Raw genomic sequence first — 13032 nt, forward strand, 5'->3', positions numbered from 1 at the left:
TCTCAAAGCATCTCCTCTGTTTCTGACCTCTGGGCAGAAATAGCAGCTATTTTGCTACTTCCGATGAATATCCCATCTAGCTTGTGTAGTTTTTTTTTTTTTTTCTTTTTTCTGTCAATGTTTTAAAATCTTTGGGCAATATTCTTTCAACATGGGTTGCTCTTTTAGTGTTCAGACATTTTTAAGCTGTGAATATGAGAAAAAGTGCATGAACTGACTAAAAGAGCATGGGATAAGTGGGTACCCGCAGAATTTAAGCACTAATACCTGAAGCCCAGTGATTAAAAATATGAAAAACTTAGATTGGTCAATAAGTAAAAACAGCAGCCAGAGGGTAAAATTAGACTTGGCTAGCTCTTAGTTAGGGACAGAACTTGAGTGGGGCCATGGTTTTGATGACAGAGATGCTGGAGGGAGGGATGTGGATGGTGTTGTTCACACAGGGGACTGAGGTGTCAGAATCAACTGAAGACAGCTAAAGGCAGGAACGATTCTCAGCCCATCACCATGAAGACACAAAAGAATCACCATCAATGACAGATCTTTCCCTTCCAACACGCATCTCAGACTGAAGGTCCTCATAGTTGGAAGGCCTTGGCCTGGCTTGTCTCTTGCCTTTTAGTCAATATAGAATCTTAGGTTGTTTCTTCAGTCCAGCAGGTGTGTGAGAGTTGGATAGACTAGCACATTTCATTTTTAAGAGCTGAAGAAAGCCTCCTCCTCATGCTTTTCTGCTCTGATGGTAGGGAAACTAGGTTGAAAAAGATGGAATCCTGGTACCCATTGGTCTCCCCATTCAACTCCATCCGTACTGAGTTTCCTGGTCACTAGTAATGGTCCAATACCTTGTTTCTAGCTGTATGGCTTAATATAATATAGACTAAGAACTTCTATTTCAACCATAGTCTCTAGGAATGTATATTTAACTACTTTCATTCCATCATTCCTTCATGAAACTTTTATAAATGCCATAGTCAGTATTTCCTACTCATTTCTGGGACATTACTTCGTTGACAGAAGAATTGGCTTCTTTTGACAGTCGTTCACTTGTGAGAATGTAGGTCTATCTTTAATTAGAGTTTGTAGGGAATAACTCATGCCCATCCACAGAGATGATCTTCTTGCCTCACATTCGTTGATTTTTATTTATTTTCTCCTTCAGACCAGGCAAATTGCTAACAACAGGACTGCTTTTCCACCTGCTCGCTCACCAAACTTTTAAGAATCTTATGCAGACTTCTTAGCCGTGAACCTGGCTCTTTACCAGGAAGACAGATCTTTGGGCAATTGACTCACCCAGCTTCCAGATGTAATTTAAAGTGCTTTTTCCCACAGTGGAGTTGTAGATAATGTTATGAACACATGGTTTTCAGGGCAGACAGGTGTGTAGTTTGTGCTGATGAGTCAACACATATTTATCCCTAGTGTAAGAAGGAGAAGGCTCTGCATTTGACAGCGACAGTGTAGAGGAGTGGATTTGCCTACGCTAATCCTCATGGAGCCTCATTCCCCCATGATTTGTGCTCCTTTTGCCCACCACGAGGGTCTATTTCATGCTGTAATTGGTTCTTGACTGTGATTCAGCCCTGAGTTCCTTCTTTGCTGCTTGGTAGCTCAGAAAACAGTTTAAACCATTTACAAGTAAACCAGTGGTCCACCATGGAAGAGTTTCATTTTGGTTTTTTTTGGTAAGACTTTTTAGAGCAGTTTTAGTTTACAACAAAATTGAGGAGAAGTACAGAGATTTCCCTTGTACCCCCTGCTCCCATCTATGCAGAAACTCTCATTATCAACATCACTCACCAGAATTTTTACCAAGGGTGACCTACGCTGACACATCATAATAACCCAAGCTCCATAGTTTACCTTAGGTTTTACTCTTGGTGTTGTACGTTCTATGGGTTTGGACAAATATGTGATCACATACAGTCATGCATCACTTAATGATGGGGATACATTCTGAGAAATGCGTCCTTAGGTGATTTCATCATTGTGTGAACATCATAGAGTGTACTTATCCAAACCCAGACGATATAGCCTACTACACACCTAGGCTATATGATACTAATCTTAGGGAACTACTGTTATATGTGAGGTTTGTCTTTGACGAAAATGTCATTATGCGGCGCATAACTGTGTATTCATCATTATAATATCATACAGGTATTTTCACTGCCCTAAGAATCTGTATGCTCTGCCTCTTCATCCTCCCTCCTGCAACCACTGATCTTTTTACTGTCTCTATAGTTTTGCCTTTTCCAGAATGTCATATAGTTGGAGTCATACAGTAGCCTTTTCAGATCGGCTTCTTTTGCTTAGTAATATGCATGTAAGGTTCCTCTGTCTGTTCATGGCTTGATAGCTCCTTTCTTCTTAGTACTGAATAACGTTCTATTGTCTGGATGTACCACAGTTTATCCATTCACCTACTGGAGGAGATCTTGGTCGCTTCCAAGTTTTGGAAATTATGAATAAAGTTGTTAGAAACATCTGTGTGCAAGTTTTTGTGTGAATGTAAGTTTTCAGCTCCTTTGAGTAAATACCAAGGAGCACATTTGCTGGTTTGTATGGTAATAGTATTTTAGTTTTGTCAGAAACCACCAAACCGTCTTCCAAATGTACCATTTTGCATTCCTATCAGCAATGAATGAGAGTTCCTGTTGCTCCGCATCCTCACCAGCATTTGGTATTGTCGGTGTTCTGAATTTTGGCCATTCTAACAGCTGTGTAGTACTGTCTCAGTGTTTTAATTTGCATTTCCCTGATGACAGATGAATAGCATTTTTTCATGTGTTTATTTGCCATCTGTGTATTTTTTTTTTGTTAAGATTATGATAGTTAACAACCTTGTGAAGTTTCAGTTGTACCTGTGTATCTTTTTTTTTTTTTTTTTTAAAGATTTTATTATTTCCTTTTTCTCCCCAAAGCCCCCCGGTACATAGTTGTATATTCTTCGTTGTGGGTTCTTCTAGTTGTGGCATGTGGGACGCTGCCTCAGGGTGGTCTGATGAGCAGTGCCATGTCCGCGCCCAGGATTCGAACCAACGAAACACTGGGCCGCCTGCAGCGGAGCGCGCGAACCCAACCACTCGGCCACGGGGCCAGCCCCAACCTGTGTATCTTTTTTGATGAAGTGTCTGTTAAGGTCTTTGGCTCCTTTTTTTCAACTGGGTTATTTGTTTTCTCATGGTTGAGTTTTAAGAGTTCTTTGTATGTTTTGGTTCAGTCTCTTATCAGATGTGTCATTTGTAAATATTTTCTCCCAGTCTGTGGCTTGCCTTTTGCAGAGTAGTAGTTTTTAATGTTAATGAAGTCCAGTTTATCAGCTCTTTCTTTCAGGGATTGTGTCTTTGGTGTTATAGCTAAAAAGTTATTGCCATACTCAAAGTCATCTAGATATTTTCCTCTGTTATCTTCTTGGATCTTTATGGTTTTGCACTTCGCATTTAGGTCTGTCATCCATATCGAGTCAATTTTTGTGAAGGGTATAAGATGCGTGTCTAGATTCATGTTTTTGCATGTGGATTCAGTTGTGCTAGCACCATGATGAAGAGACTTTCTTTGCTCTATTGTGTTGCCTTTGTTCCTTTGTCAAAGATCAGCTGGCTGTATTTATGGAGGTCTATATCTGGGCTCTCCATTCTGTTCCTCTGATCTGTTTGTCTATTCTTTCTCTAATACCACACCGTCTTGATTACTGTAGCTTTATAATAAATCTTCAAGTCAGATAGTATCATTCCTCCAACTTTGTTCTTTTCCTTCAATATTGTGTTGGCTATTATAGGTCTTTGAAGGAATATTTTTTCCCTTTGCCTCAAAATAAAAGTTTCTTAATTCTTCCAGCTTGATATGTGATGGGTTACGGTTCTGAAACTTTTAGGTGCCTCTTTCATACCCCAGAAATAACAGCTAATAGTCTTACTATGAGCTGATAAGTCTCCCACCCTCCCTTCATCTTTGTTGCTCTGTCAATATTTCATCTACCCAGAAATGTTTAGTGTCTACTTAGTACCAAGTACTGACATTAAGTGATAAGACCCAGTCCCTAGTCTGTGAGGAGGTTATGGTGGAGAGCGGGTGCTGATGACAGTGCAGGAGTGGCCTGGATGAAGTGTGGTGGCGCTGGGAGAGGGGTCCCTTGACTGGTTGAGAGGGTGTGGGAAGCTTTACGAAAGGAGATCGATTTCAGCTGAGCTTTGAAGGATGAGTAGGTAATTGTCCAAATGGAGGAGGATGGGCAAGGGCACTGAGGGAGAGCAAACAGTAAGGAGGCCGGAAAGAACATGGTAGACCTCGGGAAGCACAGTAAACCTAAGTATATGGTGTGTGCTGAGACATGAAGTTAGAAAGAAGGTAGTTTTGAGTGGATCGTGAAGCACCTGGTGTGCTATGTCAGGAGTTGGAACTTTTTCCTGATAAGGGTTATTGGATGTTCTATTTTGTCAAGATAAAATTCTCATAAAATTTACCATTGTAATCATTTTAAGGTATACAATTCAGTGGTTTTTTATATTCACAAAGTTGTGTAACCATTGCTACTATGTAATTTCAAAACATTAGCTGTCGTTCTCCCTTACCCCAGCCTTTGCCAACCGCTAATCTACGTTCTGTCTCTATGGATCTGCCTATTCTGGACGTTTCATATGAGTGGAATCATACAATATGTGGCTTTTCGTGTCTGTCTTATTTTACTTAGCGTAATATTTTCAGAGTTCTTCCATGTTGTAGCACGGGTCAATACTTCATTTCTTTATGGCTAAATAATATTCCATTGTATGGAGAGACCACATTGTGTTTATCCATTCATCAGCTGCTGGACATTTGGGTTGTTTCCTCCTTTTGACTGTTATGAATACTGTCTCTGTTCATGTACCAGTTTCTGTGTGAACACGTGTTCTCAGTTCTCTTGGGTATATATCTAGGAGTGGAATTTGTGGGTCATAGAGCAACTCCATGTTTAACTTTTTAAGGAATTGCCAAACTGTTTTCCAAGTCATTGGAGATTTTTTTTTTTGAGGAAGATTGGCCCTGAGCTAACATCTACTGCCAATCCTCTTCTTTTTTGCTGAAGAGGACTGGCCCTGAGTTAACATCCATGCCCATCTTCCTCTACTTCATATGTGGGATGCCTGCCACAGCATGGCTTGCCAAGCAGTGCATAGGTCTGCATCCAGGATCCAAACCAGCGAACCCCGGGCCACCAAAGCGGAGGGCACGAACTTAACCTCTGTGCCACTGGGCTGGCCCTCGTTGGAGATTTTTAAGGCAGAGCAAAACAGACTCAGATTCTATTTTAACATCACACACTTTAGGACAGTATTTTCTTTTCTTTTTTTGGTGAGGAAGATTGGCCCTGAGTTAATACATGTTGCCAATCTTCCTCTTTTTTTCTTGAGGAAGATAGTCCCTGAGCTAACATCTGTAGTAATCTTCCTCTATTTTGTATGTGGGATGCCGCCACCATGTGGCTTGATGAGTCCTGTGTATGTCTGCACCCAGGGTCCGAACTTGCAAACCCTGAGCCACCAAAGCGGAGCCCATGGACTTAACCACTACGCCATTGGGCTGGCCCACCAGTATTTTGTCTTGAGGCTAGGTATTTCTACTCCTGTTGTCTGGTTTTCCTACTTCAGGGCATCACACCCCACAGCAGTGAAACCTACTTGGCTCTTTTAAATCCCATCAATGTTATTGCTGTAAAGGAATCTGTACCCAATAGCATAGAAGGGGACAGAAAGAAGTGGTGTCAGGGTACTCTCTCTCCCTCTATGATGTATTGTAGAGAATGAGTTTTGCTTTTTTAAAGAGAACCCCTGATTAAATGATAGGCTATTATTAGGGAGTTTATTGTACTTATAAACTGCACTTGGATTCCCTGTAATTTGTTATAATTAATGCAAGAGTTCAAGAGCAGAAAGCAAGGATCAGGTTGTGGCATGCTTTTCTCTTTGGCAACACCTTGCTATCATTGGCCTTTTTTCACTAGTAGTTAAGGCTTGTGTGTGTTTGTGTGTATTTAAACAAACATTATCCTTTTTAGGAAAGAATTGCAATCCTTTGACTCACTGAAACTTAGGGAGTCTCCGTAAGAAGTTAGGTATCTCTGGCAGAAGAGGGTATTGATCGATGAACGTTGCAAACTTCTGGAATGGAACTTTTGCCAAGGCACTCCTGTCCGTATGTGTTTGAGTATATGCACATGTTTGTATTTTCATGCACACGCACATATTGGCTTGTGGTGTGAAAAAGTCTAGAAGAAAAACTTTCCCTTTTAAGGTTATCTTTGTCAAGTTATAGTTTTAGTCTTTTCCCTTCTTTCCCCCTTGTTGGGTTGTTTCACTTCTGTGTAGTTTCTGGAGTGTTGACTTTGCAGTCTGCTTGACAATGCAGGGTTTTAATTGACTGTCAGTTTGAAGGGTCGTTAAATATAAAAGCTTTTAGATAGTGCATGGGTCAGGCACCAAACACGTTATTATCCTTGAATCATCATAAATGAACTCTTCCCAGGGGTTTGGAGGATGGAGGGACAGAGGCAGGCAGGCGTTCAGGTTTATCTGGTTGCATGCCTGCGTGCACACTGTTTATCTGGCCCTGGCAGACGGAGAACAGGGTGGGCCACCTTGTCCATTATCTGGATTTACAGCTGTGAACACCTTTTGGAATGGATGGAATGTGCTGTTTCTCTCCTGTTGGTATCTCTGTCCATCTAGCAGTGAAAACTATGCTCCTTTGCTGTCCTGTACTCCAGAATGCTAGGACAGCTTGTCCTCAGTCCCCTCTTTTTTGTCTTTTGTAGTACAGAACTTTGTCCATTTATGTCTTATTTGCCCAAAATAATGTCAGCCAGAGAGCAATGCTAATGCTTTGGTACATACTGCACTGTCCTGGGTTCCAGTTCCTTCGAGCAAGATTCTTCTGAGATTGTTAATTGTGAAGGGTGTTTTCTAGTGAGGAAAGGGCAATTGAGGTCTCACCCTTTTCTTAGTAATAACCATGACAAAACAGTCTGTCTGTCTCTCTCTCGTTCTAAGACCCCAGTAGTTTTATGGAAAGGCTGCACAGACTGAGGAATTTAAGGGTACTATTGATTTGTCCCCTACCCCTGCCTTCTAAATTGTCACACCCGTACAGACCATGCACAAGGGAAGAGAGAAGTTGGTTTGACCTTGAACTGTAGGAGGGAAAGGCAGACAGGAGCTGTATGATAATAACAGTGATCCTGCAGGTCGGTGGATGCAGCTTCCAGATTGCTTTCACGAACCCATTGTTAACTGAAAAGAAGCATTTTCTTTCTTTCAGATCTCCTTGGGCAATGGGGGTAACGAGAATAATGCACGAGTGAAATGTGCTGATCATACAGCATCATCAGGGAGTATTAGAATAGCAACAGGATGAGGCTACTCAATGCAAGAGTGCGGACTGGGTGTGACAGTGATGGTGAACTGCAATTTACTTTTTTTTAAAAAAAAAACACATTTTGGACCCCGTTGGTACCCCTGCTGCTGGATCTAGCCTTCCTTCCAGGGAGGAGCCTACAATGGGAGACCCCATTGCTCCATTTTACTTTTGTCCCTCTGTGTGTTATAAAGTTGTCGACAAGTAGTTCGAATGCATATGTAGTTCAGTCTTCTTTCCCTTCCTTCTACCTCTGGAGGAGGAACGTGAAATATCCCAGAGGCTGCTGCTGAGGGAAGAAAACAGATCTCGAATAATTTGTGGGTCAAGCTATGAAACTTGTCCTGTCATATGTTTTTACCAAAAGCTCCTCACGTCGATATTTGCCTCATATTCTGTGGCACAGACTATCTAAGGATGGGGGAGGGCAGCTTGGGTATCAAAGCCCTTCCTTAGAAGCATCGAGATCATAAATATCACCAGGTAGTGGAGTTTTTATTTTTGTTTTTGTTTTTAGACTTCATTGAAACTGATGACTAGTCTGCAATGGCTGGGAATCAGATCCCACTCTTATCGCCTGTGTGCTTGCCGTGTGGTAGAAGAGCTCTAGGCCCTGGTGTGTCTGGCCCTGCCTTCAAGGAGCACTGTTACCTTGGGCAAGTCATTCTCCTCGCTCAACACAATTTTGTTCTCTAAAGATGAAAGGGTTAGACTTGGGTTTTGAAATCCTTCCCTTATGAAATAGCTTAGGCTCAATCATGCTGCAACATATATGATGACCCCCAGATCTCCATGGCCTTCAAAAACAAAGGCTTGTTTCTTGCTCACCTTACCTGTCCACTGTATCCTCTACCTTCTTTCCCTGGGCTCAGGCTAACCAAGCAGCAGTGCCTGCCTGGACACTGCAGGTCTCAGGGCAGAGGGAAACGGAGACGGGACCAGACACTGGCTCAGAAGGCTTTTGCTTGGGAGTGGCACATGTCACTTCCACCCACATTTCATTGACCCTATGGCTAGTTGCAGAGTTAATGAGGTAGGCAGGTATGACCCTCTTGGAGGGGAAGCCCCATGGAGAACAGGAGCAGACATTTGGAACAGTAATGGCCTACCTCCCTTCTGTCTCCATCATTTTATGATTTATGGTGAGGATGTGGAGTCCTTGAGTAGAAGCATGACCCAAATTAGGTCTTCAGGCTTGCTCATTTTCATGGCACTTCCCTGCTGAGGCACTTCCGCCAAACTGGACTCGGAGTGAATATTTCACTTGTGGGAGGGGTGGGAGGAACATTTTAAAAGCAGTGTGAACTTGGGCTCGGAGTTCCTCTCGTCTATTTGTGGTTCTGTGGTAGTACAGTCCATACTTTTCAGAACAGCACATGGAATTTCTCAATCTGAGAAGTATTAACAGACCTGCAAGTAAAACATAGTTGCATAAGTGCTTAGATAAATTCCTCATATATGAGTTAAAAAGAGAGATTAAAGATCTTAGCTGTACATCTGTAAACGTTGAGGATAGTGTTATGGGGTGTAATTTTGAAAGAGTTCTTTGATACCACTGTCAGAGTACTGAATGCTCTATTGATTTGACATGGTATGGCATTTTTTAAAACTTTCTTTTCAGAATCTTCGGGGGAGGAAGGAACATGTAAACACCACTTATTTTCTTGAGCTTGGATAGAAGTATTCCAGATGAGACCTCCAGAGACTGGTTCATAGCGTCTGTCGGTTTCCAGTTGTAATGTTTAATATCACTGATTATCAGAAAGCCTTTTCTCTTTCGCCCAGCGAAACCTGCATTGAATGCATAAATTAATCTTCTCTATAGATTAAAAACAAAAAACTTTGGAAATAAAACTTTTACGTTGATTCAACAAGCAAAATTATGTTCACCAATTCTTAGAGGGGAGCAGAATCCTAAGCTAAAACCATTCATCGGACCTCAGTGGTCTGAGGGACTATTTCCAGGTCTTTGAATATGAAAAATATTCAAGAGTTTTCCTTGTGAGCTTGGGTTTTCAAAGAGGATCCGTTTGGAAAGTTGGCAGATACTTACTTTCCTGGCACCAGGACTGGTTTTTTCTTTTCCCCTCCACCCAAAGCTATGACAGGGTGGAGTACACTTCCATGAAATTGCATGTTTCCAAAATAGGATTCACTGTTATATTTTACTGCCGTTCGAATCAAATCTCTAATCAAAAATAAGTAAAAACCAAACATTCTAGAAATAGAATTTCAGCTCATATTCTCTAATTTAGTTTCGTGTAAGATAGAATTATTATATTTTATATAAGTGCCTTTTGAGCAAAAATGTAGCAAGCAAACAATTTCCAAAGTGGTCCAAATTTTGTCCTCGTTTCTGCTGTCTCGTATGGTAATATCCACAGTCTCGTGTGGTGATAGCACCATGTCATTAACGCTGCTCAGAGTCTCTCATAGTCTGGATGGCTTCCAGGAAAGAGCACTGCATTCTTCAGCTCTTTGGTTTTGTATCCCATTACAGACCTACAGCCAACCTAAGTGACCAGGAACAATCCTGCTGTTGCTTCCTAGTGGATTGGGGATTCAAGGTCACCTAGCATGGGATAGATCTGGAATTTGCTTGTACATTATAGAAGTGATAGTTGTAGATGAAAGTTGGGATCAGCAGAGTAAGAAAGCTAGAACTAGTGTTTTCCTGGATCCTGTGGATTAATTAGTTGGTGGTCTATTCCTAAAGATATCAACTGAGCATTTTCACCTCCAACATGACGTAAGAAGACTCTGGCTATGGCAGATAATGCCAGGATGACACCTTTTAAAATGTTTCACTTGTTGGTTCTTAAAAAATTGAACCCGTAATAGTGCACTAGAGAGACAAACATGACAGCAGTGGTCCAAGAGATGATGAGCATGCCTGTAAGTCAAAGGCCTTCTCCGACCTCTCTAGGGTGTCCCTTGGCATCCAGCCGACTTATATGTGGGGGAAGTGCTTAGGGAGTACGTATTAATATCCATGGGCTTGTAGAGCAGAAAATAAGTTGAAACCACTTGAGATGGGAAGGAGTGAATGTCATGTGGAAGAGATTCAAACATTGTCTGATTAGGAGGAGTAGGTGAGCTTCACCATCCTTTCCTACCTTGAAATTGTGTCTTCTGGTTTTTTTTTTGTTTGTTTTCAGAATCCCATTGTACCTTTCTTCAGTAAACTTTAAAATTCCTTTCTATCCCGATCCCGAGATTCTGTTTTAAGTTCTTTGGTAGTTTTGTTTATTTGTTTTTTGGTATCCTTTAACTTTTCTGAAGAAAGGCACAGGGGGATTTTCTGGCAAGAGGATGAAGTTAACACTTTTCCTCATCGCTGTTTTCTTATTCCCCTAGTTTTGAAAGTCTGGTCTTCAGATTCGAAGTGGCTTCTCTTCAAAGACCTATCCGCTTTCACAATGAATGCTTGGCGCTTAAAAGATCTTTTGCTGACCTAGGACCACTTGCTTGCATAGCTTTCCACGGAAGGGTGTTCTCCTGTCTAAGAACCAGCTGGGGATAAACTAAAAGATCTTCCATAAAAGGCTCGCAGGCAATTCCTGAGGTCTCTTGAAGGGAAGTTTCCCGCATACAGATGGGTGGACCTTTTGCTGTTTTCTTGAGAACTGGCCCAGAAGCACAAGACAGGTGCCGGAAGAAAACCAAGAAACAGGCTGGGGAACAATGAAAGAGCATGGCAGAGAGGGCTGAGGAACAGCCACCTCGAAGGAAGGATGAAGAACACAGACAGGAAACGTGCTACATGGTGTGAGAAGAAAGCTTCTGAAGCACATGTTTTCTCTCCTAGTTAAAGTTTTACTGAGCTTTCTCCCAGGAGATGAACAAAAAGTGTGCATTGTTACATTCTGGTTTTAGACATAAATCTGTTCCTTAAATAAGTCTATAAAACCTTGAGATTTGCCTATAATTGACAGGGTGCACACTCCTTGAAGCAAAGGTGTGAATGTAAAGCATTTTTGTTGAAGCTTTTGGTTTGCAAAATGAAACTATGGAAGCTTGACACCCACCATATGTAGACTTGCTCTCTTTCTCCGCTTGGAATGGAGACAATCAGACAAACAGCAGGGACTTGGGTGATGGGGGTACATGGGACCACCCTTCTGTAATGTTAACTTACTTGGGCGAAACATTTGAAAACGCACCCAAGATCAGGGGCTTAACTTTAGTGAACAGGGGGAAAAAGGAAGCCAGAAGATACCATGGCATATTTAACTGTAGCAATTCAGATTTCTTTAGACTTTGATATTTTGATTTACTCTTTTGATGTTTCTTTAGACAATTATTGCTTCAAAATATTTTCGTTTACTCTGACTCTCTCCTATGAAGAATGAAGAGGCAGGTCATGACTTCCCCTTTTCCATCCATCGTGTATTGCTGCCAAAAACTCCCTCAAACACACCCACGCGCACACACACACACCCACACATGCCCACAGTGCCTTCAGTTTCACAGGGTTTTTAAAAGTATCCTACCTAGTATTTCTTCCTTATTGTTTGTGCACATTCAGAAACAGCAGAACTGCTACTTTGTTACCGGCAAAAGACTTTTAACCACAAGTTCTTATATATAACCTCTGTTCTTATTTGGTGGGATTTAGAATCCATGATGCCTCTAACCAGCTAGGGACGCAATGACTAGGTGAAGCAGTGTCCACTGGTGTCAGGGTGGTGGTGACTGGGCACGAAGGTTTTCTAACGTATCAGGGACTTATCTCTGAAAATCAGCGAAGACGCTTGTATATACATTAATTAACTTAGTCAAATGATATGGACAGGCAGTAAAAGTATTGATTCAGTAGTGAACCCTGTAAAATGACTATGAATATTTTAGGTCAAAGATAGGATGGGAGTAGGAAAAATGGGTTGCTTTTCTATTATGTATTAATTTTGACTAAAAAGAATTTTTAAGTAACTCCAAGTGTTGGTCCTTCTGATTTGAGTGTCGATTTTCCCCTTGAGAGACAAAATGGTTGTCTTTCCCCTGTCCGGTAGACCCAAGAGGATGGAAGAAGTAGAGACTGTGCTGGAGTGGGTGTAGAGCCGGATGCTCCCCTCAGACAGGCGCTAGATCGCGGTGCAATGATATCTGTCATATCAAGCTGGAGCCAGCGATGGTTAGCTCTGAACGCTGATTGCCAGTTTCCAAAGGAGGTGGGCTTTGGCTCACTCCTGAGTTTCCTTGATTGACATGTCAAAGTTTGGAAAAAGCAGAGAGTTATGGTTACCAGGAGCAAAAAGGTCGTTAGTGTTGGCCAGGAATTAATGCTACGAAGGTCTGGCTGTTGTAGAGGTGACCGTGTTTTAAGAGTGTGGTCAAAGAGGTGGAGTCCTGGGGAGTAAAGGTTTGGTGTGAGGAGATTTCTAAATTTTTAGGTGATTCTAAGAGTGCAGTTTTATTGGCAAGGAAACAGTACAGTGAATGAGCTTCTGAGAATGGTGGTCTACTCTGGGGTTTGATGTGTATGGGCACGTTCCGTCCGTCTGCACTTTGCTGGTTTGAGAACGTACTTCAGGTTGGAAGGCTCGAGATTGCATTAGATTAGATTTTTATGAGTCACAGACACGTAGGGTGAGCCACACTCTGAAAAGCTTTATCCTATCCATTAGCAGAATTCCA

The 13032-nt window shown here is 41.8% G+C and overlaps 1 protein-coding gene across 2 annotated transcripts in view; it reads left to right on the forward strand.

The window, feature by feature from the left end:
- The window catches only part of PTPN14 (protein tyrosine phosphatase non-receptor type 14), a 174063-nt gene that overhangs the window by 106022 nt on the left and 55009 nt on the right, over positions 1 to 13032 (forward strand). The gene's annotated exons all lie outside the window — the stretch shown is intronic.

The sequence above is a fragment of the Equus quagga genome, chromosome 13 (genome assembly GCF_021613505.1).
Source record: "Equus quagga isolate Etosha38 chromosome 13, UCLA_HA_Equagga_1.0, whole genome shotgun sequence".
Lineage (NCBI taxonomy): Eukaryota > Metazoa > Chordata > Mammalia > Perissodactyla > Equidae > Equus > Equus quagga.